At 50.2% G+C, this 22,001-nt stretch overlaps 1 pseudogene; it reads right to left on the bottom strand.

Moving 5' to 3' along the window:
• Positions 1-20,653: 20,653 nt before the first annotated feature.
• On the bottom strand, positions 20,654-20,731 carry LOC118528834 (U4 spliceosomal RNA; annotated as a pseudogene).
• Between the last annotated feature and the right edge of the window lie 1,270 nt (positions 20,732-22,001).

The following is a 22,001-nucleotide window of genomic DNA, read 5'->3' as shown; positions in this document are numbered from 1 at the left end:
CCTGGCAGCGTGACCTCCCGAGACAGCCTGCAGGTGACTGCCGAGTATTGGTCGCGGGTGTGTGCACGCATGCACACGTGTGTATGCACACGTGTGTATGCACGCACACGTGTGCATGTGTGCAAACACTTCCCATGCCCTTCATCTTTCCTCTTCTCTCACTGCTTTCTTTACCTTTTAAACGTTGTCATCTCTGGCACATAGGACGCCAAAGATAGGTCAAGGACCATCTCAGTAATTCACCAGAAAGGGAAAAAGAACAGATCACACAGAGCAACACACACACCAACTGTAACATAGGGGTAATATTTCTACTTTTCCTTATTATGATCCCAGTGACCCCTCTGCAGCTGCTAGGTACCCGGAGCACTGGTATGCGTTTGAATGGGGCAGAGATGTGGACTAATGGGTATTCCAGGAGGTTCTTGGGGCAGAGGCAGGGCTGGCCCCGTAGAGTGCAGAGCCTGAGCCCTGCCCCTAGAAACTCTTGGTTCAAATAGAGAGGGTGCGCACCCCCTCCCCCAGGCTTCACCAGGGGTACACCCGAGTGAGCCCATCTCTGCTGTCCTCTTTTTTCCAGAAAGCAATCCCTTTCTTTCCATTGTATTTTATAGTCTTGGGCTAATAATAATAATTCAACCCAACTGGCATTCATTCAGAAGGCCATAGTATCGATTGATTGAGAATAATTAATTCAATGTCATTTAGTGGGTGTTTTCGTTTAAGTAAACTTTTCTGAATCTTGTGGGGGATAGTAATGACTTCAACACAGATCCTCACCTCCAAAAGCTTGGCATTCTGTGATTCTATGGAAATTCAAGGGTGGATTCTGATCTGCCAGAGGGATCATAGAGTACTTCCTGGGGGAGGTGGTTTTTAGGAAGGGCATTGAAAGGAAAAAAAATATACAAACAGGGGGAAAAAACATATTCCAAGCAGGAGAAAGCTCAGGAAGAAATGCCACAAGTCTGGAACACAGGACAGATTTCCAGAGAGCAGTGCCTAGACCAATTGGCTAGAAAACAAGAAGTGTGATAAGCTGCCGGGGTTAACATATGTCAAATCTTCTTTCATAAAGTGCATTAATCTTACAAATGTTAGCTGCTATTGTAAGGCTGGGAAGGCCAGCAGGGGCCTCGTGAGAAGCTTCGAAGGCCCCACCCAGAAGTGTATTCCTGGTCAACTAGGGGCTTCGGCAGGAGGCTGGTCGGGTCACACTGTGGCTGGGGAGGGGCCTTCTGGAGGCCAGGTGGTGGGTGGGCTGGTGAGGGAGGAGACCAGCAAGCAGGTGGCAACAGTAAGAGCTGAGGAAGTCCTGACTCAAGGCCGGGAAGAGGACTCAGAGAGGGAAGGAAGTAGATGTGGGCCGTGCCAACACACAGCACCAAGAGCGAGGGCGCGGTGCCACCCATGAGAACATGGAGGACACCAAACGCTCCCTCCCCACTTCCTTCCATTGCTACTCATGGGACTTTGGGCAAAGGTCTGTGCCTCAGCTTCTCATTAGGTGCACTCACCAGTCAACCTCCTACCTTTGTAGGCTTCCAAGCCTCTGTGACGCTCCTTTTATTAATACCAAAAGCAGATTCTCATTGGCAACTCATGAAAAGAAGGAATCAAAAGCTAAAAGAATCTATTAATCACTTTTACTCAGAACTCACTCCTGTTAGATCAAGCACCAGAAAGAGAGTGAGAAAAGATAGGCCAGAAACAAATACTATCTGCGCAGTTGTTAAACTGGGTTGCAAGGCGGCCGACATACTGTGTGAGGGACAAGTGACTTGAACGTGTTTCCCTCTCTGTGGCTGGCTGACACCATGCCCTGGCGTGATGCAGGGAGCTGACAAGACATCAGCCGAGGTCCCATGGGTTCCTTGTGACCACCGAGGAAATCAGAGTCTCCTTTGCAGCACTCCCAGCAAGTCTCTGAGTTTGCCGGAGAGAGTTCTCCTTCATCAGCCAAGTTTACAAAGAGCAGGGGCAGCCCCTCCACCTGGGAAAAATGGGCACGATGCCAGCTGGAAATCAAAGGACAGCCGAGGTTGCTGACCTGGATGGTCCAGGATTGACCTTGAGTGTAAACAACCAGAAGGTGGGTAGATGGGGACCCTCTAGCATTGTGAGCCCAAGCAGGTCACACAAAGTTGTGGAGCCTCAGTTGCTTCATCTGCAAAATGGGCATGATAGGACCCACGCTGTAGGGCTATTTGGGGGATTGAAGGAGATAGTGGATACAAAAGTGCTTTGAGATTCAGAAATGTTGTTCCTACAGGAGACATTACTTTCATGACAATTTGCTCCCCAGGACATTAGCCTTTTAACAAGGACACCCCTCAACCTCCCCCAATGCACCCCCAAATAAGCTGCCCTCAGGCCCTCTCAGGTCAAGGGAGAGCTGGGCTGGGATTCCGTTGAACCATCAGCCCTGCTGCCATGTTGTCTCTCAGCATCCAGGCATTCCCCAGACACGTGACCTTGACTAAGTCACTTCGTTTCTGTGAGTATCACCCTCCTCCCCCATCCAAAGGGGACCCCCATGTGAGCCTGTAGCTAAGACCTTTCAAAAGACATGCACATGCTCAGCACATATCACCTGCTAAAATAGAATCCCTGCCCCACCCTTGCCTGTGACCTGTGTGAACTCAGGCAGGCTATGTGACCACTCTGAGCCTCAGTTTCATCTTCCATAAACAAATATTAAAAGTACTTAATGCTGGGGGCCATACGAGAAATGAATAACCTCATAAATAAAGTGCCCAGTACCATCCCTGGTTCATGGTAGTGTTTAACAAAGAGTGACCCCCTTTCTCATTCCTGTCCCCTACTCTGCCCCCAGGGCAGTTTAAATCCTTAAATTCTCCCCCAAATCTTGGGTAAATTATAAGTCTACCTGACAAACTTCTTCAATCTCCTCTATCCATGATTTAATCCTACCCTGATAGGTAAAAATCTATGTCTAGTACCTCTGTTCTCTTGCTCCTATAAAAAAGCCAGAATCGGGGGTGTCTAGGTGGCTCAGTCAGTTAAGCATCTGACTCTTGATTTCAGCTCAGATCGTGATCTCAGGGTCATGAGATTGAGCCTTGCATCAGGCTCCGTGGTGGGCCTGGAGCCTGCTTAAGATCATCTCTCCTTCTGCCCCTCCCCCCCAACTCATGTGTGCACTGTCTCTCTAAAGAAAAAAAAAAAGGTCAGAATTACCCAACTGGTAAGTGACTTGACGGGGATCTTTTTACTGTCTCCATCTTGGGGATAGGATCCTTTTTTTTTTTTTAAGATTTTATTTATTTATTTGACAGAGAGAGAGACAGCAAGAGAGGGAACACTAGCAGGGGGAGCTGGAGCGGGAGAAGCAGGCTTCCTGCCGAGCAGGGAGCCCGATGTGGGGCTCGATCCCAGGACCCTGGCATCATGACCTGAGCCGAAGGCAGACGCTTAACTGACTGAGCCACCCAGGCGCCCCTTGGGCATAAGATCATACAAGCCAGCTCTGATCCATAAGCCTCCAAGCGTAGGCGGCCAGAAAAAATATTAGGGCATTCCTAAAAACCTAAATAATTACAAGATAAATGGAAATCCTGTTTATAACCTGCTTACATCTTAGGAAGTGGATTCCCATCCATCCTTCCATGAGTAACAGTAGTCTAAAAGGTGACATGACTTACCTGATTCAGCATTCACTGAGTCTCCACTATGGACCAAGCCTGGTGCCAAACACTTGAGATACCGTGGAGGGTTCTGTCCTCATGGAGAAGACCAACAATGTCACCGTAAGAGCGAGCGTGACAAGTGCCAGAGAAGGGAAAGCCAGAGGGCCTGGGCCTAAGCTCACCTTGGGGGCCCGAGACGGCATTGAAGGGTGGAGGCGGAGGTGTGGAGAGGTCTGGAGAGAGGGAACTCTTCCTAGCAGACAGATAGCCAGCTGAATTCAGAACCTGGGTCACCCCACTCTGAGAGGCCACTAGCAGGAAGGCCAGGGACCCCCTGGGGACCACGCAAGATGGTTTTCCAAGTGTCTGTGCACGCACGCAACTCCCCGGGACCAGCCTCTACAGCTTCCTAAAATCCTCAAAAGAACCCATTCCATGTGCGTTTCTGCCTGCCCGGCCCCCACAAGGTCAAGAACAACTGCAGGCAGATATGTGCACACATTTCCCTGGGGGTGACTGTCCTGCAGTGTCCTCAGGTTGGGGGGAGCACCCGGCTGCGCTCAGAGCCTCCCTTCCCCCTCCCATCCACACTCAGAGCAAACCCTGCTCACAGAGGCTGAGCGCGGGGGCAGGGGCGGGGTGCAGAGGGGGCATCGGAAGGGTTATGCCAGGGTCACTAATGGGGAGGAGTGTTTCTCATCAGAACCCCTTCCCTAAGAGCTCATCGATTATTCATGGCCATTAAGAGGCCAAACTTCCTTCTAAGCGAGGGACCCATGGCTCAGAGGGCAGCCGGCCAGGCCAGCAAAGGAAGCCTGGGGACAGCCCCGGCAGGCGGCGTGAAGTCCCCATCCTGGGGGTCGCCACGGGCGCGAGGCGGCCTCCGGAGAGCAGGGAGCGGGCCCAGGTCGGGCCAACTGGCAGCCTGCTCCCGCGGGCATGCACGGAGGCGGCGCCCTCGGCCTGCTGGCAGATGTGTTCATCCACTGAATAATTTACACCCTCTAGGAAATGGACCGCGGAGATGCCAAAGCCATTAGAGGCTCCGCTGGTGGGGGAAGGGGGCACAGAGGAGAAGAAAACACGGAGGCACGACCGGCCTGGCCGCTAATGGCTTCAGCATTTGCCAGGCGCGCTCAGGCCCGGGGCTCGTCTGGATTCACTGCAGCCCGGCTGGGCGTTCACTGCTACCTGTGCTTCCCAGGTGAGCAAAACAACGCTCAGAGAGGTGCAGGGAGTTAGCGCTGCCTGGCGCGATTCAAATTAGAACTCAAGGCAGGCCTTCTGGTCCTCAGCGTGTCCTTCAAGCAGAAATTTCACTAAGCAATCAAGTGCCTGGTTTCCTTTTTATCATTATCCCTGTGTGAGGCCAGATGCTCTGCTCCCCCCTCTCTCAGGCCTCTGTATCTGGGTCCAGCTATTCCTGCCCTGCCTGGACACACTGGAAGGACTGTCCCCCATTGGGACCCAGCCACTGGAACACTGAAAAGGGCCCAGATTGTGACCAGTTACATCCATGGAGAGCCTGAGGTCCAGAGAGGAGTGACTTGTCCAAAGTCCCGTGTTGAGGAACAGAATGGGATCCAGGAGCCGGGACATCAGATTCTAGTTCTTTTCCTTTTTAGGATGCCGCCTCCAGTCCACTCTCTAAAACATTCCGTTCGGGGGCGCCTGGGTGGCTCAGTCGGTTAAGCATCTGCCTTCAGCTCAGGTCATGATCCCGGGATCTTGGGATCAAGCCCCACAACAGGCTCCTTGCTCGGCAGAGAGCCTGCTTCTCCCTCTCCCTCTGCCTGCCACTCTGCCTACTTGTGCTCTCTATCTCTCTGTCAAATAAATAAATAAAATCTTTAAAAAAAATAAAAAATAAATAAAACATCCCGTTTGGAAGGACAGCTAGCTGTGTTTCTGCCCCAAGAGGCAAGGCCAGGAGCCCGAGAAGATCCCCGCAGTGACCTTCACAAAACCAGTGCAGCAGGGACCATCCCAGGCCCCCACACACTTAGTTGGATGAGAGAAATAAAGCACTGGCCCAAAAACCAGCTCTCGGGCTGACCCACACAAGGGAAGAAAAATGCAACACCAGGGTGGACGCAGACGAGTGGCAGGCTGTAGACTTGCCCGGGGTTTATTGATCATTTCTCAGAAACTAGGTCAGTGCTGGAGAAGAGTATCAGTGCGCGTGCCTCTGCGTGTGGCCGCTCACGTGGCCCTTGCTGCCTCAGGACGGTGGGCTGGACCACATCACACGTGTTAGCCTCCTGGGGCTGCCGGGCCGAGTCCCACAAAGCAGGTACTTGTCGCCTGAAAACAACAGAAATTGCTGTCTCAGTTCTGAGGGCCAGAAGTCTGAACCCAAGGTGTTGGCTAGCCATGCCCTCTCTGAAATCTCTAGTAGAGGACCCTTCCTTGCCCCTTCCGGCTTCTGCTAGCCCCCGCTCTCCCCCGGCTTTGGCCGTGCAACTCCAACCTTTACCTGCACCTTCCGTGGTTGCCCTCCCTGCGTGTCTCGGTGGCCACACTTCCCTCTTCTCATAAAGATACCAGTCATCTATGGAACAGGGGCCTCGACTTCCCTAATGACATCGGTAGTGACTCCGTTTCCAAACAAGGCCACACTCCAAGGTACTGGGGCTAAGGGCTTCATCATATCTTTCTGAGCAACATAATTTAACCCATCACACTGCACCAGGTAAAAAAAAAAAAAAAAAAATTCTTGGTTATGAGGGTTGGGCAAGAATCGGTTCATCCCCGTCTCCTTTTCCCACCGCCAGACACTATCATGGCCCCTTTGGCTAAGGAGCGCGTGCATGAGAAAGAGCATTAGAACTATATTCCATCACTCCCGGCTTTTGAGAACTTTGTTAGCAAATAACCTACCCATACAAGGTTTTATAAGGTTTTCTTTTGCTCACACTTCGAATGATAACATTCCTTTAATTCAGCAAATATTTACTGAGCAGCTACTAAGTGCCAACCCCTGTGTGGAGCATTGGAGATACAGGAATTAATAAGATGCTGTCCGTTCCCGTGCAGAACTCAAACTCTAGAGGCAGAAGCATTTGAGTCAATGGATAATTACACCACAGAGTGATAAATGTTGTAATAAAAGGGAGTCCCAAATGCCATAGGGTACAGAACAGCAAAAAGCGAATCTCTGCGTGACCTTCATCACTCACATGACCAAGCTCTCTAGCTGTCTGGCCCATAATAGATGTCTCGCCTCCAGTAAGTACACACAAATCTGGGTCTTCTTTTGACAATAACAGGTGGCTTACTGAGGAATTGCATGGTACTCTGGGTGGGTAATGAGGCTCGAAAGCTCTTTCCCAGAGCCTTCAGCATCTCACACCATGGAGCCAGAGATGAAAGGGGACAGTTCGGGCCAAGCAGCCTACAGTCGCCCTGAAAACCACCCAAGCAGCACAGCCTTATGGCGCCCACTTCCCTCTTGGCCACAGCAGGTCCTTGTATCCCTGGGACATTGAAAGCTCTCGACGTGCTTCTACCATGTGGAGCATGCAACCCCCAGGGCAGACGTGCTATCCAGTGCAGGACCCTGGAGGCAACTGCACAGAGCGGAGCCTCAGGTTTGAGATTCCATGTCATCCTGTAGGAAGGACTGCGTCTCACCGATCCCTGGCAATGCCAGCCAGGTGACAGCTGCAGCAATGGCCGTGGGTGGCAGCCCATCCTATAGACATTTTTATAGGAGGTGACAGCTTTCCTACTGCACAGCCCATATCTCATGGGAGGCAAGGGGCAGCTGGACAACCACAAAAGGACTTTGATGTCAATATCAACTCTCTAGACCATGAACAGTCAGTTCTCGGGAAGAGGGAAACAAAGAGCCAATAACGGCCTGAAAAATGTCCAATCTATCTCCAACTCAAGGAAATGTTAATTAAAGCAACAATGGGTTATCAATTTGCCTTTATTAAAATAGCAAAAAAGTACACGCAGAATGATACTCAACACAGGAAAGAGACAATGGAATGAGCAGTTATCTTTCATTTGTAAAGGAGAAAAAGTTAGGACACCCTTTTCTGGGAAAAGAAGACATTTGGCAATACAAACCAAGTCGCTTTAAGAATGCGTAAACTTGGCCTCTAGCAAGCAATCTTAAGGAAGTAATCAGAATGTGTTTTATATAGAACGGTGGCTCTCACGGAGCTACTTAGAATAGCGCCAAATAGTAAACAATATAAATGCCCAGCAAAATGGGGGAAATTAAATAAATAATGATACTTTCAGAAGATGAAATATATGAAGTCACTTAAAATTTACATTTTTAAGGCAATGTAATAAATGAGAAAATATTTATTTTAAAACAAAAAGTGAAAAGAGCAACACAAAATTACACCTACCACTTCATACCAACTCTGCAAATAATGTGTTTTAAAAGACTGGAAAGAAATACACGAAAGCAATTAACAGCGACTATCTGCTCATTGGATTACAGCTTAGGTGAGAAATTTTTCTTCTCTATAAATTCCAAATTTTCTTCAATACTTATACATTAGTGTTCTAGTTAGAAAAATATTTACAGCAATTTACTTTGTTTTAAAATATAGACATGTGTGTTAATCCGTCTAATTATACGGGTATACGGACAGGACTCCATTACAGGCCAAACAAAGAATATTTACGTAGTGAAAGAGAAGATAGTGGTGACTTCAAAATTGTCACTCATTGCGCCAGACGTCTTTGTATTCAATTGTGTTCAGTTGGCATAATCATTGTTTTAAGTATCTGGCTGCCTTGGGGACACCTGAAACATTGCTTATTTTTCAATGCCCTGTTCAAGTTTCATCTCTTACTGGAAGACTCCATGAAAAATCAGTCCACAGGATCAGCCTGCCCCTTGAAAGTCTGTCGGATGTGGCACACCGCACAATTCACTGATGCTCTACCGTTTGCTTCCGTCCCATGCGTGTGCGTCATTGCTTTGCTAGACTCTGCTGCACTCTTGGGAGCAGATGGATTGGTTAACTCTTATTGCATAACAAACCATCCAAAACTCAGTGACTCAAAATCACAAGTCTAGAATTGTCTGAGGGGCTGCGACTGGTTGTTTTTAGCTGCATTCACTCCTGTGCCGATGGTTAGCTGCCAGGTTGACTAAGGGCTAGCTGGACTAGAGAGTCTATCTCTGCTCGTGTAGTCTAACCTCCAACCAACTAACCTGGGCTTTTTCTCCTGGTGGAGACAGGATTCAAAGATAGTAACTGAAAGCACATGGGGCCTTTTGAGGCTTGGGCTCAGGACAGGTATACCATCACTTCTGCTATAGTTTATTGGCTCACGCAAATCACAAAGCAAGCCTAGTTTCCAAAGGTGGGGAACAAGACCCCACGTCTCAATGAAAGAAGCTGAAAAGGTGCATTGCGTGGATACAGAAAGGAAATAGTTGGGGCCATTATTGCCATGGAGGTTCGATTTGTTTCAATTCGATATTGTGCCTCATCACTTGTCTAGTGGTAATATATGCACCAACCATTTTACTGATTGCTAACAGCTTCATTCCCACTTTTTCCCCCACTCTGTTCTGAATTGCAGGAGGCTGGAAGCCTGGAAACTATATGCAAGCCCAGATTCCCTTGCCAGATGGCTTCGGATTTGGTTCTGCCAATGAGAGGCGCTGCCAGGAGATTGAAAGGCAGGAGGAAAAGAGAAGCCACTTTGTTTTTCCTACTTTTGCTTCTAGCAATAGCAAGAGAAGCGGCAGAGAGATGCGGGCTCCGGGGTTTCTGCGCAGGTTAACACAGCTCCATTGGCAATGACCGGGAGGTAAGGGACGTGCCAGCAACACCATGCACACGGGCTCTGGCTCCAGGAGCAGCAGCAGCATGCCAGCCATCCTGGTGACGTGGTCCCTGAGGGCTCTGACTCTAGAGGAACGATAGGCATGACGGTGGCCTCTCAAGATCCCGTGGTGGTAACGACAGTAGGCTCCTGACTTCCTAAAAGCAATGCTTTTGTCTCAGTCCCAGCAGCAACCCCAGCAGATCGGTGCCACAAACCGTCATAGACTCTGGGCAACCAACTCTCCAAGCTGGCTACCTGAAATGCGTTACCTGGATATTTGGTCAAACAGCGCGTGAGTAAACAACTTTCTAGAAAGTACTAGAAAGTACTAGATGGCAGCTAGTAGCTGTGCGAGGACAAGTGGCTTGAGTTCTTATCTGCGATTGTCTGTAACAAGGTGGTCATTGAAAGCAATGTTTTCAGAGAGGAAGTCACCAGTGGTATTGGACAGAATGATTACGAGAAATGGCACGATGGAGAGGGGCTTTCTCTGACTCCCCTGGAGAGCTTACCTGAAGAGAAGCTTAAGGGACTTTAATACTTAGCTTAAGGTACATTCGGAAAACTGGAAAACCTCTGTGTCAGCCCTAAAAGAATCTCCAATTTCTCATATCCTCCAGGTTGACACAGGTTAGAGTCAGACCCAAAATTTATGTCTACAAGTTGCAGAATTATAACATCGATTGAATTCACAGCCTTGCCGGGATGAGCATAGGACACTGAGTGGAAAAGAGGGGAATTCTGAATGTTGGAACAAGTCAGTTGAGATGACCTCAGATAAATGTCAGAATCTAGATTTATCAAATCCCCTGGGAAATGTTCTTTGCAGAAGCATGCTGTCCTTCTCTCTGTGAGGAAATCCTGGAATGCAAAATGACCATCATGATATAATACATAAATAACTAGAGGCTGATAGATTCAGAATATTCACAGGAAATGACTCTTAAAGAAACGATAGAAAGAGCAGAACTGGGCCTTCAAAAAGTCATCCCACCTCACCTCCTTAGTCACTTGGGTAAACTGAGTCCCGGAGAAGCTCTGATCAGAACCCTCAGCCCTTCCTATCACTTTATGAAAATGAAATGGGAGCTGAATATTTGCAGGTTCAAGTTCAAGTCATCTTTTTCGGGTCCACTCAAGGACTCATCTCGAGTGTCGTCCCTACCGAAAATCCCACAGGAATGTGACATCGGCTTGTCAAATGCCACTACTCACTGCTACATTGGATTAACATATATTCCAGTCTGGCTTTCTACAGACTTATCCAAAGGTTATAAATTCTGATATACACGCTTAGAAGGCAGACAATCACTGTCTGTGAAGAATCCCATCACTCAACTTTAGAGTCCACAGGGAAAGGTAGCCTCACCCATGAGGAGCACAATACTAGATAAAAGCACAATATTGTCTCAGCAATCTCCCCAGCATGCCATCCTCAACATGATGCTGAAGCTTCACTTCCTTTTAGACTTGCTTAGACTTGGGCTATTTTCCAGGGCAGTATGAAGTGGTAAGCAGGGAGCACTATGGGACCTGTCCAAGGTCAGAGCCAGGATGGAAAGAGAGCAGGTGGCTTCGCAGCTTATGCTCTTAAGCCCAGATTGCCTCCCCCGTGATGATATTCCTGAAATATCTCTTTATGATGTCCCCTCCTCTCCATTTCCTCGGCCACTCCCATGGTCAACACATCTCTTCTGAAGGGTTGTTCCAATGGTCTCTTAACGCCTTGCCTACGGTCTCCTTCCCACAAACATTCTCCAGAGTGAGCTTTCTGAAATGTCAGTCTGACCAGTTCCTTCGACCAATGGCTCTCAAAGGTCCACAGAGGGAAGTCCAAACTAAGTAGCCTGAAAACGAGGCTGCCCAGCATCCTCCCCCTGCCATCACAACTGCAAGTGAGCCTACGTCCCAGCCGGGCAGAACGGCTTGGAGTTGCCCAAGCACACCAGATCCCACACGAAGGTCTTCTCTCATGGTGGTCTGCCTGCCACCATTGACTGTCCCCTTCCACCTGGCTCCCTCCCACTGCCACTTCAAGATTCAGCTTGCTCAGTGTCCCGTTCCTTGGGAACCGCTCCTGGGCGTTTCCAGGCTTTCTGTTCCACCACCTGAAAGTTTAGCTCTATTCTCAAGCCTATCCCAATATAGTGTGCTTGTTTAGTGACAGGACGCTCTCCCACTATGTGTGCGAGCTCTCTGGAGCCACCTCTGCCTCCTACCACAAAGTCTGACACTTAGTTCATGCTCAATGGTATTTAACGGATGGATGGATGATGGATGGACGGATGGATGGATGGATGGATGGATGATGGATGCCTAACATGCTGTTTTCTTTTGCTAAAAAAAATTACCTCTTACCCACCCCCCCCACCAGACTAGACTTTTTTTCTCAATCCTGCAAATTAGAGGATATTATCGCTTCTATCAGTCATAGTTTCAGAAATGTAAAGATTAATACTCACTACAAGCAGCAAATGTTTCATCCTTAAGGTGCCACAGGAATAACATTTGCTAATTTGTATTTGCATTTGAAATTGAAACACAAATTGGCACGAGAACTATTACACATCCCGGCTAATTAATGTTCTAAAAATGAATTATGCAAATCAACCTCAACAGGCCTCAGAAGCTCTCTCCCTGTATAATGAACGACTCGGAATGTGAACCTTGTTTAAGGGCTGATTCTGACGGGGTCGTGCGGTGGAGAGACGCCGGGCTTTGGAACCAGACTTAGCCAGGTGGCAGTCTGCCTGCGCCTCACTTTATTCATCTGTTAACTGGGAATGAGAATGCCTACTAAATCGGGTTTCTGGAAGATTAAAAAAAACAAAAAAAGACTATTACAGAGTCCCTGGCTATTACAAGTAGCTGCCTCTACCCATTTGCTTCCTTTGTCCTTTGGCTTCCTGATGGCCCCCTTCAGACCAACCCCCCCCACTGTCCCTGCCCTGCCCCCCTCGCTGATGCCAGTCTTTCCCCCGACATGGACTCTGCCTTCTGGATCCCGTTTTCATTTCATGTCCTAAGAATCCAGCGAATGACGTAACATCTAGCTTGGCCACCGAGCATTCCTTAGGCCTTGAGAATGGAATGTCAGAACAGCCGGGGGGAGGTCATGGTGACTGATTAGGGAGCAAAGCAGACAGCAGTGAAATTTGGGGCAGCTTTCTGTGTGGTCTGCAGCAATGCCCGGATAACCTACCGTCGTGACCGCTAGCTGTCTCCTGGCTCGGCTGGGCCTACACCTGTTCCTACAAACCCGCCCGTACGATGCAAGAGCGTGGATCGGGGACATTTGCTCAGGAAGGACTGGTGGGCTCTCACTAGAGTCTCACCGCAGGAGGTCTGATGGTGAACACGATGATTACAAGTAACACATTAATGGGCTTCAGGGAGCCCAGCAAGAGCTAAAGCCTGGAGCACATGACAGGAATGTGACCATCAGGACAAAGTAAGGACTTACCAGGGAGACTCGTTGGACATGTAGCTCTAAGCTCTTGGGGCCAAGTCCACTGGCATGTTGGGATTTCCTTTCCAGCTGTAGACACACTCAGTAAGGGTCACAGCACGGTAGGGGCCGGATAGCCAGTTCCCTTCTGAAACCACGACTGCCGCATATTGGTGACCAGCCTGACCTGGACAAGCCAAGTCCCCAGGAGAATGTGATATCAACAGCAAAACCGAGACTGATGGTTCCTCCAGTCAGCCTTCCACAGCCAGGCCAGAGGACTTTCCTACTCCTCTAGTGAGGAAGAAAGGCAGTTTAAGGGAGCATCACACATCACCCAGGTGCACGGTGGTCAAGCCTTCGTGTGGAACCCCGACACAGACGGGGGGGCAGCATCCTCATCTGTCCAGGGCAGATAATTTAGGTCCTTCTCGTTTTTTCCTTTGAAAAGTTCAAGTTAAGGGCTCTCAAGCTAAAGGTACTTTTTAAATAGCAGTAAGAGAATCAAGAGCCGCGTGCTCCCCATCTCAGGAGTAGGGACGTTACCCTCTGATGGAGAGAGCTGAGCCCCTACTCCGCACCCACGCTTGATATGGGTCTCAGACACACAGAAGAGAAAAGCCTTGGGGTTTTCTGTGCTATACAGTAGGAACTAGCTCTGAATTGAAGTATTTAAAGTGGGGATTATAAGAGAAAATTAGAAAGTCTCACGAGAGAAGCTGCCTCTAAATTATTTATGGTCAGCGCCATGTTATTTTACACTTAAATTTAAGCACAGTCTGGTGACTGACAAAAGCAGCAGCGTCGAAGCCAGACTTCCCAGCGTCGAAGCCCAGTTCCACGGCCGGATGCTTGTGTGACCTTGGGAGAGTCATTTTAGCATTCATTAAGCGTCTGTTGCCTCAGCTACAAAATGAGGTTTATCCTGACAGCATGGGATGGCGCATCAATCGGAAAGACATCCAGAGTAGCGGCTACAGGTGAAAGGTCCGGAGGCAAGGGTGTCAGGAACCGGATCCTGACTCCAGCACCCTCCAGGTGCGTGGTTCTACAGGGCCCCCAGTGCCTCCACAGCCAAAGAGGGTCATAATCCCACCGGCCTCCCAGGACTGACGAGCGTCTTCAGTGAGTCCACCATGGGCTGATTGTCCGTGCGCCCCCAGAATTCACGTGTTGAAATCCTAACCCCCAAAGGTGCTGGTATTAGGAGGTGGGGCCTTTGGGAGGTGCTTGACTCGTGAGCGGGGAGCCCTCTGGATTGAGATTAGCACCCTCATAAAAGGGACTCCAGAGAGTCCCCTAGCACCTTCCACCCCGGGGAGGACATCCCCGGAGGTCAGCCGTCTGCAACCCAGAAGAGTGCCCTCACCTGACCGGGCCGGCCGAGTGATCTCAGACTTCCAGGCTGCAGAACTGTGAGCAGTGAATTTCTGCTGTTTGTAAGCCACCCAGGCTGTGGCATTTGGTATCGGCAGCCCGAACGGACTAAGAGTTCATACATTCATACAGTGTCTGGTTACCTAAGAGGTTCTAACGTGTTAGCTTTCAGGATTATTGCTTCATCCCAACACTCATCGAGTGCCCTGTCCACACCAGGTCCTGTCCTAGACACCATAACGCAGGGATGAATGGAGCAGCATGCTCGGGGGCTCGAGGACCACGGGACAAGAAGGCACATGCACAAGTGATTTCCCCTGAGCGCAGGCTCAGAAGAGAGCCAGCCTGGAATCCCAGAAAAGGCGACGTTTGAGACGAACCTTGAAGGACAGCAAAAAACACTCAAAAGGGTGACAGTATGTTCCAGAGAGCCGTACCTGAACGTCCAAGGCACAGAGGTGAGGACAGCGGGGAGCCAAGTGTGCCAGGTGGGAGCCTGCAGGAGAGGTGTGGTCCAGCTTACGCAGACTCTACCCCTTGGGACTGTGAGCCAAGAGACCTTGGTTTTAAACTCTCCTGAGGACCAGCTCTGAGAGTTTGGATTAATTTCCCAACTTGTAAAATGAGCCTATTAACAGGCATGATCCTTGAGGGCCCTCCCAGCTCTAAAGCAATTCAATTCTCACCAGATTGCAAACTTCCTGGAGGCAGATTTCGTGTCCTATTCCTCTGCTTCCCCTCGCGCACCTCAGCGGGGGGCCAGGTTTGGTGCTTAAAAACGCCTTTTTACGCTTCCTGAATTTTCTAGTCTTTTCTAGCTGGGAAAGCTCTCATTTTAACAGTTTGTTCACAAGCAGGTTTCAGAAAGCACATATTTATAAGACTGAGACTCCCCCCCCCTCCCCTCTTGAAGTGTTTTCTCATTATACAAATGATGTCAAGGCTTTTAAAATTTCAAACCAAAACGTGACCATCCCCTGACTTGTCTGGTTCAAAGGACGCTGAGGTCAGGGAGCCTCTCGGACAAAGACAACCCAGGACTCTCCCGAGTAGAGGACTTGAGTATGTGAGAGAACTGCTTCCAGCCCAAGCTCCTGCCGCCCGATAAAATTAGCCTAAAAATGATCTCCATGGCAACAGGAAATTTGTTCTTAAAGAAGGTTAGAAATAATGCCTTTGGAAGAAACTCGGCAGCAGATAGAATATTCTCAGATTACACATAAATGGTGTCTATGCCAACAAAGTGACAGGCCAGGCGGCTCAATTATCTGGATAATTTAGGCCTGAACCAGTGATTTGTAAAAGAATAGGTGGTTTTTAAGACCTGAAGAATGGAATGTGGCAGGTAGGTCCAGGCGATCAGAAGCCCTGCCTCTCTTCCAAGTTTTCTCTGCCCTTCTGGGACCTGGAACAGGACTCGCAGGCCCCCGGGTGTCAGCTACACCGCAAGAACCAAGGAGGGGCGGACAGAATTGTTCGATGGATGGTCAGGAAGTTGTTGGGGAGCAAGGGTGAGTTCTGGAGGGCCCATTCCGGAGCAGTGCCCAGACATTCTCCTTTTTGCCCGAATAAAAAAAGAGCCAAGATCCCAAGACCCTCCCACCCGCTTTCTCTCCAATAGATCTCCGTTTGCTACACGTTAACCTTCTTTCTTCTCTGCCCCCACCTTTACCTCCTTCATTCCATCCCTCCTTGGAAGATTGAAAGTCATTTGGGAAACTGAAACCCATTCTGCTTTGATCAGTTTTGGGAGCAGACAGTAAAGCGTGGCCGACTCTGGAGCCAGGCTGCCCAGGTTCAAATCCTCCAAAGTCCGGGCCTCGGTTCCTCATGGGGAATGAGAACAAACGTGACTTCCTTGTGGCATAGAAGTGAGGATTGAATAAGTTCATGTTTGTAAACATTTGAAACAGCGCCTCGCGTGCAGTCGGAGCTATATCTGCATTTGATGATCCCCCCCAATCATTTAAAAGACTCAAGCCACTGCAAAAATCAGCCTGGACCCCCAGACACAGAGGCACCCTGGTAATTCCTGGGTTGAGATCTCTTTCACTGTGAATCATTAAGGAATCACAAATGATGTGAAATGCCATGTGTCATCCTGTGTCCTTGTCACACAGATGAGAAACTGACTCCCAGAGAGAGAAGGCATCTCTGGGGTAAGGAGTCCCAGGTAGCCCCGGGGGCTTTCTGAAGGTGACGTCCTGTCTTCCAGGCAATGCCACGGGGATCTGGGTGTGGGACTCTCTGCAGCTCCCAGCTCGGGCCAGGCCCTGGCCAGCCCTCGGTAAATGTTTGCCTAACATCTCAGCCTCCCTTTGGCTTGTGTGTGTTTATTTATTTACTTGTTTGTTTGCTCATTAACGCATGAAGGTATTCCTCAGGCAGAGATAAGGATCCCCAGGGGCCCATGAACTTTTCAGGAGCTGAACATATAAACTGTATCTCCAAAGACATTACATCGGATAATTCATTTTGAAACCATCCAGCTGTGGGGGTTCCATGCACCACCCCTTAGGGGGTTTCAGTAGTTCCAGAACCTGGCGGAATCCAGAGCGTAAGCTTTAGAAGCAAAGTGGGAATCCGGGCTCTGAGACTTCTCAGCTTTGTGAGTTAGCCAAGTTACTTAACTGCTCCCAGCCAGTTTCTCCATCCTGAAGTATAATAATATCCAACATTTTTTGAGCATTTACTGTTTGCCAATAACTGTGTTCACAGCTTTATGTATATTATCTCATTTAAATTTCACCATCAGAGAGGAGAAAACAGGGGCATCCAGAACGTATTTTATCACTGAGTAAATAACATACCCATAACGCAAATTTACTTATTGGTTAATAAGTAAATGGCACAACTTGGGCGATTCTCCTCAGGGTCTTCCTGGTGGCTGCGAGCAGTGAGTTTTATAATCAACTGGCTCAGAGTGGGAGTCAGCAAATATTACTTCCTTCTTTCCTCTTGGTTCCAACTACTAGACTTGATCCAAAAGAAAATGTCCTTATTTCCCTCCTTCCCTTCCTTCCCTCTTTTATTTATTAGTCAAACATTTATTGAGCACGTTCTCAGTATTCAGTACCAAGTTCCTTACTAGCAGCTAAGCAACCAACACTGAACCAGGCAGGACTGTCCCTGCCCTTAGGCAGCTAATAGTCTTGTCTTTTGTTTTGCCATGTTACCTAATTCCATGGAAACACAAAGATCCCCCCACACACACACACACAAAAAAGAACTAGCCAAGATCCCAAATTTCCATTTTGTTTTGTTATCCATCAAAGAAGAAAGAAAATTCATTTCTCAAGCGCCTCCATGGGCAAGGTTTGCTTCTTCTATCACCTCCTTGAATGAATAACGCCGCCCTTTGGAGGGTATTATTATGCTTATTTTTTCTGTAAGAACTGCTCGTGGACTTGTCCCTGGAAGCCAAGATGGGCTTGACCCTCCAGCGTCCCTCCCCTCACCGGACACCTACGGTTTTCCTGTTGTCCTGGGCTTCTCAATGTCCACTCCTCTGGGCTGACTTTGAGGAGAACTCAAAGACTTCTGAGAATGCTTTTCTCCCCTTTTGTGGAAGTATTTCTTTAGCCATGCACATTCCCACTAATAAGCCCCCTTCCCGTGAAGGATCACAACTGCTGCTGGGAGGTAGCCCCGCCCTGCACCCCCTGCCCCGGGGAAGGCCTGGGCCAGGCCAGATTTACAGCCGCTCACACAGCTGTTTCCAGCCTAGGTGAGGGCTTCCTCTTAATGGTGTCGTTTACAAGTCAATAAAGCCATGGAGCCCCGTTTCCGCAGCCGGTCCCACCTCGGGGGCTCTGTTGTCTCGCCCTGCAGTCAGGGTGCCAAGGGGCCGGCTAGGGGCCTCATTCCTGCCCTAATGGCCCTGCTGTCCCATCAGCCCCAGAGCCCCCCCCCCCTCCCCCCCGCCAGGCCATAAAGGCCTCCTCCCCTCAGAGGGCAGAGTTCAAACCTCTGGCTCCCCAGGACCCCGGCCTAAACTGTCGGCCCCGCCCTGCTTTAGGGCTTCTGCTCCCCTTCGCTCAGCACCAGCCAAGCCTGGGTTCTTATCTGCCCGGGAGATAAAGACTGGGGCTCTGGGAAGCCTGCGGCCACCCGAAGGCGCCTGGGCCACCGGCTCCCACTCCCACTGCTCTCTGGGGTGTGTTTACTGAGCTCCAGGAAAGAAGGCCTTTCTCAAACCACAAAGAAGACACTCCCTCTGGCGCTGGCTTTCTGTCTTCTGGGGGGAGGGCCAAGGGGAAACCTCTGAACTCTCTGGGGCTCACTGCTTCCCCGGAGGCTTCCCCAGGCCAAGGCGATAATGAGGTGAGAGAAGATGGCGGCTTAATGGGTCTGGGCCTGAGGAGAAGGGGAGACGGTCAGGCCCAGGCCCTGCTAGCGGAAGGGGGAGCAAGTCAAGGTCACAAAGCCCAGGGATGGCACAGCAAGGTCAGAACCGCTCAGGCGTTCACTTATCCGCCTCTCCAAGAAGCAGAACTAGAGCACCTCCCGTGCACACAGCCCCGTGGTAGACGCCGCGCGCTGCAGTGTGGGAAGAAGCACAGGTCTGGGGATTCTTGCCAGAGAGAGGGTGCATCCTGATGAGGAACGGGAAGAACAAGGAAGTGAAGACATTTGCAAGAGGGAATGGTGCCTACACAAGGCCCGGTGTGTTCAGGGAGGGCCAACAGTGTAGGTGACGGAGGTGGAGGCCGTGGGGGCAGGGCTGAGGGCTGGGCTCGGTCCCTCTCCTTATAGTTTCACACTCAGAGGGGAAAGAAGTGCTGGCTGTTCTGTCTCGGCCCCCTGGCCTGTGTCAAAAGCAGAGACACCACACTCACAACTTTCTCCCATCCGGTGCTCACGGGAAGCCCCGTGGTGGGGGCCAGGGTCATCTACTCCTTACCCACACGGTCCAGCAGGGAGGGCCTGCATTGACCGAAACCCAACCCAGGAACTGGAATGACCCGTAGGATACACCGTGAGCCCCCCAGGGAGATAGGAATTCAAGAGATGCGTCGCCTTGCCCCCTGCCAGGTCACAACTCTACCAAGAGTGCAGCGAGCAGCCTCACCCTTGCTCTGTGCGTGGCCTGGCAGAGAGGGTCCTGCTCCCCTGGAGCCCGCAGCAGACGGGGTCAGATTCCCGCTTCTCAAGAGGAACGACTGAGGCCCAGAGAAGTGACAGTGACCACCGCTAATATAAGGCCATCTCCAGCCGATTCAGTCCCTTTGTGTGAACTAGAAAAGGATGCGGCCCCGTGGGCACAGGCGTCTGAGCCGACAGAGCCCCTGTGCCGAGGAGCAGGTGCCCTTCTCCTGGGCAGGTGCAGAATCGAGGCCCACACACAAGGAAGCATCCCCTGGACTGCGGCCTCCGTGGTCGGGCATCCTGTGCAAGTTACAACAGCCACCCTGGGCTAATCGGAGAAAGTGCCTGGGCCACATAAAGCCGAGGGAGAGAAATGGGCTGGGACCGCCGTCAGGCAGAAGTGTCATTCAGCCCCAGCTCCATGACACCGTCTCCTAGCACCGCAGCCATGGGTAACTCACTATCCTTTATCTGTGGATGAAGGCTCATGATGCCGTCTTCACCAGGGTTGGCAAAGATTTAAAAGTAGATAGCAGGTCTTACTATTCCCGTGCCTCAAGAGCAGAAGATAAAGGATCCCCAGAGCCCTGGATGTTTTCCTTCCTTCCTCACTTAGAGACAGGTCTTAGCTATTTGTTTCCTGCCTACATATAATTACAGAGCAAGGACCTCATTCTGCAGGCCTGTTTTCGTGAAGGAGGAAGGAAGTCACAGGCCTTTCCACTCCCCGCTCAGAGACGCCAGCTGGGAATTTGACGAATCTGATTGCAGCCAATAACCTCTCCATGTTCCAGAACAAGGTGCAGCCCGGGCCATTCGGGACTGCTCTTGTGGCCATCAATCCACCACTGTGCTCAGCCCCGACCTCCAGGACACCCATCCCCTCCCATGGCCCTGTGAGTCTATGCCTGGGGAGAAGGAAAGTCCCTCCACACATACCGCACTGCACACCAGGGCAGGCCACTCCAGCCACCAGCTGCCCTGACCTCGAGCTGGACCAAGAATACACGCACAGTGCGCATCCCTCTCTGGAGGGTCTGCGCAGAGTGCTGTACCAGTCTTGATGGAGCTGGGAAGCCGTCAGATGATGAAGCTCCCTCAGGGCGCAGCTCGGAGACCCAAGGTCTCCAGAGAGGACCACTGGCGTTGTCCAGAGTCATTTTCATCTGTACAGGAATCATTTCCATTGAGTTAAGGGGAAGAGATGCAACTCCAAGACTGGCTCTGTTCCATGACCTTGAACAAGTCCCTTCCCGTTCTGCCGCAGACCCTCCTCTACAACAGGGGAGTAGGTTTCAATTAGCAATAATCGCGCCTTGGATAAACCTCATTGGCTACGATACTGTCACTGCACAAAGCCACAACAGGGGAGTAAGAAGACAGAACCCTGAGGGCCCTTCTGGAGCCCACAGTCTGGGATGCTGCGATTCCAGGAGTTAGAGAGGACCCTCGCCTAATCAGGGTATGGATCAGAAGAGAGTATTACTTGTGAAAGTTGAGCTGCAAAAAAGGAGAAACCCCCTTCCCAGGGTGAGGGCTGTGGGATTCAGGTAGCTGTTACAGAAAAAGCCATAAAGTTGTTTGGCAAAAAGTTGACTTTAATGAAGAGTCTTGTGGATGGATAAAGAGACTCCCGTCAGTGCACTAAGAGTTCAGATCCTTGAAAAGAAACAGTCTTTTTTTAAAAAGATCTTATTTATTTATTTGAGATAGAGCAAGAGTGTGGGGGGATGTGGGGGGGGGGTGTGGAGAGGGAGAAGCAAACTGAGTTTCCCCTGAGCAGGGAGCCCTGAGTGGGGCTGGATCCAAGGACCCTGGGATCAGGACCTGAGCTGAAGGCAGATGCTTAACCAACTGAGCCACTCAGGTGCCCCGAAAAAAACTGTCTTTATTATTTAAAGTATCAACAGGGCAGGAAGACTCCAGTTAAGGTCCACGTGCTTTAGAAAAGGCTATTTCAGCTGAGATGTAAGAGACTTACAGCTTTACTCATCCCGGACCCACAAAGTACCTGCCTACCCTGGGCCAGGCCCTGTGCTGAGGACAGAGAAGAGCGTACCTCCTGCCCACAGAATGGGTCTGCTCTAGGGAGAGTCATAAAGAGGACAGTGGTTGACCTCACACAGTAGCTTACCAACGATCCTCGGGAACATGACAGGCCTGAGAGGTGGGTTCATCAAGAATTATCATCTCCCTCTTACAAAATGTTAACTGAAGCTCAGAGAGGTCCATTCATTTGTCTAAGGCCACACAGCCAGGGAGCAGAAGAGAAGTTTGCAAATTCTGAACTTCTGACTCAGTGGGCCAGAGCTCTTTCTATCTTCCTCTGTGTCTATCTCCAACAGAGGGCCCAAGACCAAGAGGTTATCATCCCTCAGGACCTTCTGCACAGAGTAGGTGCTCCATGAGCATGTGTTAACCAACTGGGTTCTTGGCTCCACGACCCTAGACAAAGGCTTGATTGCCTCTTTCTGAGCCCTTAATTTACCTGTCTCCAGTTCTTTCATTCTGAGTGTTTGCTAGAGGATTGTGGCTTCTGCAAACGGAAAATCCTAAAAGACATTACTCCTGCAATCCCCTTAAGCCTCCTGGTATTCCAAGCACAAACCTCAAAACATGCTGCTCATTTC

This window comes from Halichoerus grypus, chromosome 10 (assembly GCF_964656455.1).
Source record: "Halichoerus grypus chromosome 10, mHalGry1.hap1.1, whole genome shotgun sequence".
Taxonomy (NCBI): Eukaryota; Metazoa; Chordata; class Mammalia; order Carnivora; family Phocidae; genus Halichoerus; species Halichoerus grypus.
The sequence above is the reverse complement of the archived record's forward strand: the minus strand, read 5'-3'. Positions and strand labels throughout refer to the sequence as shown.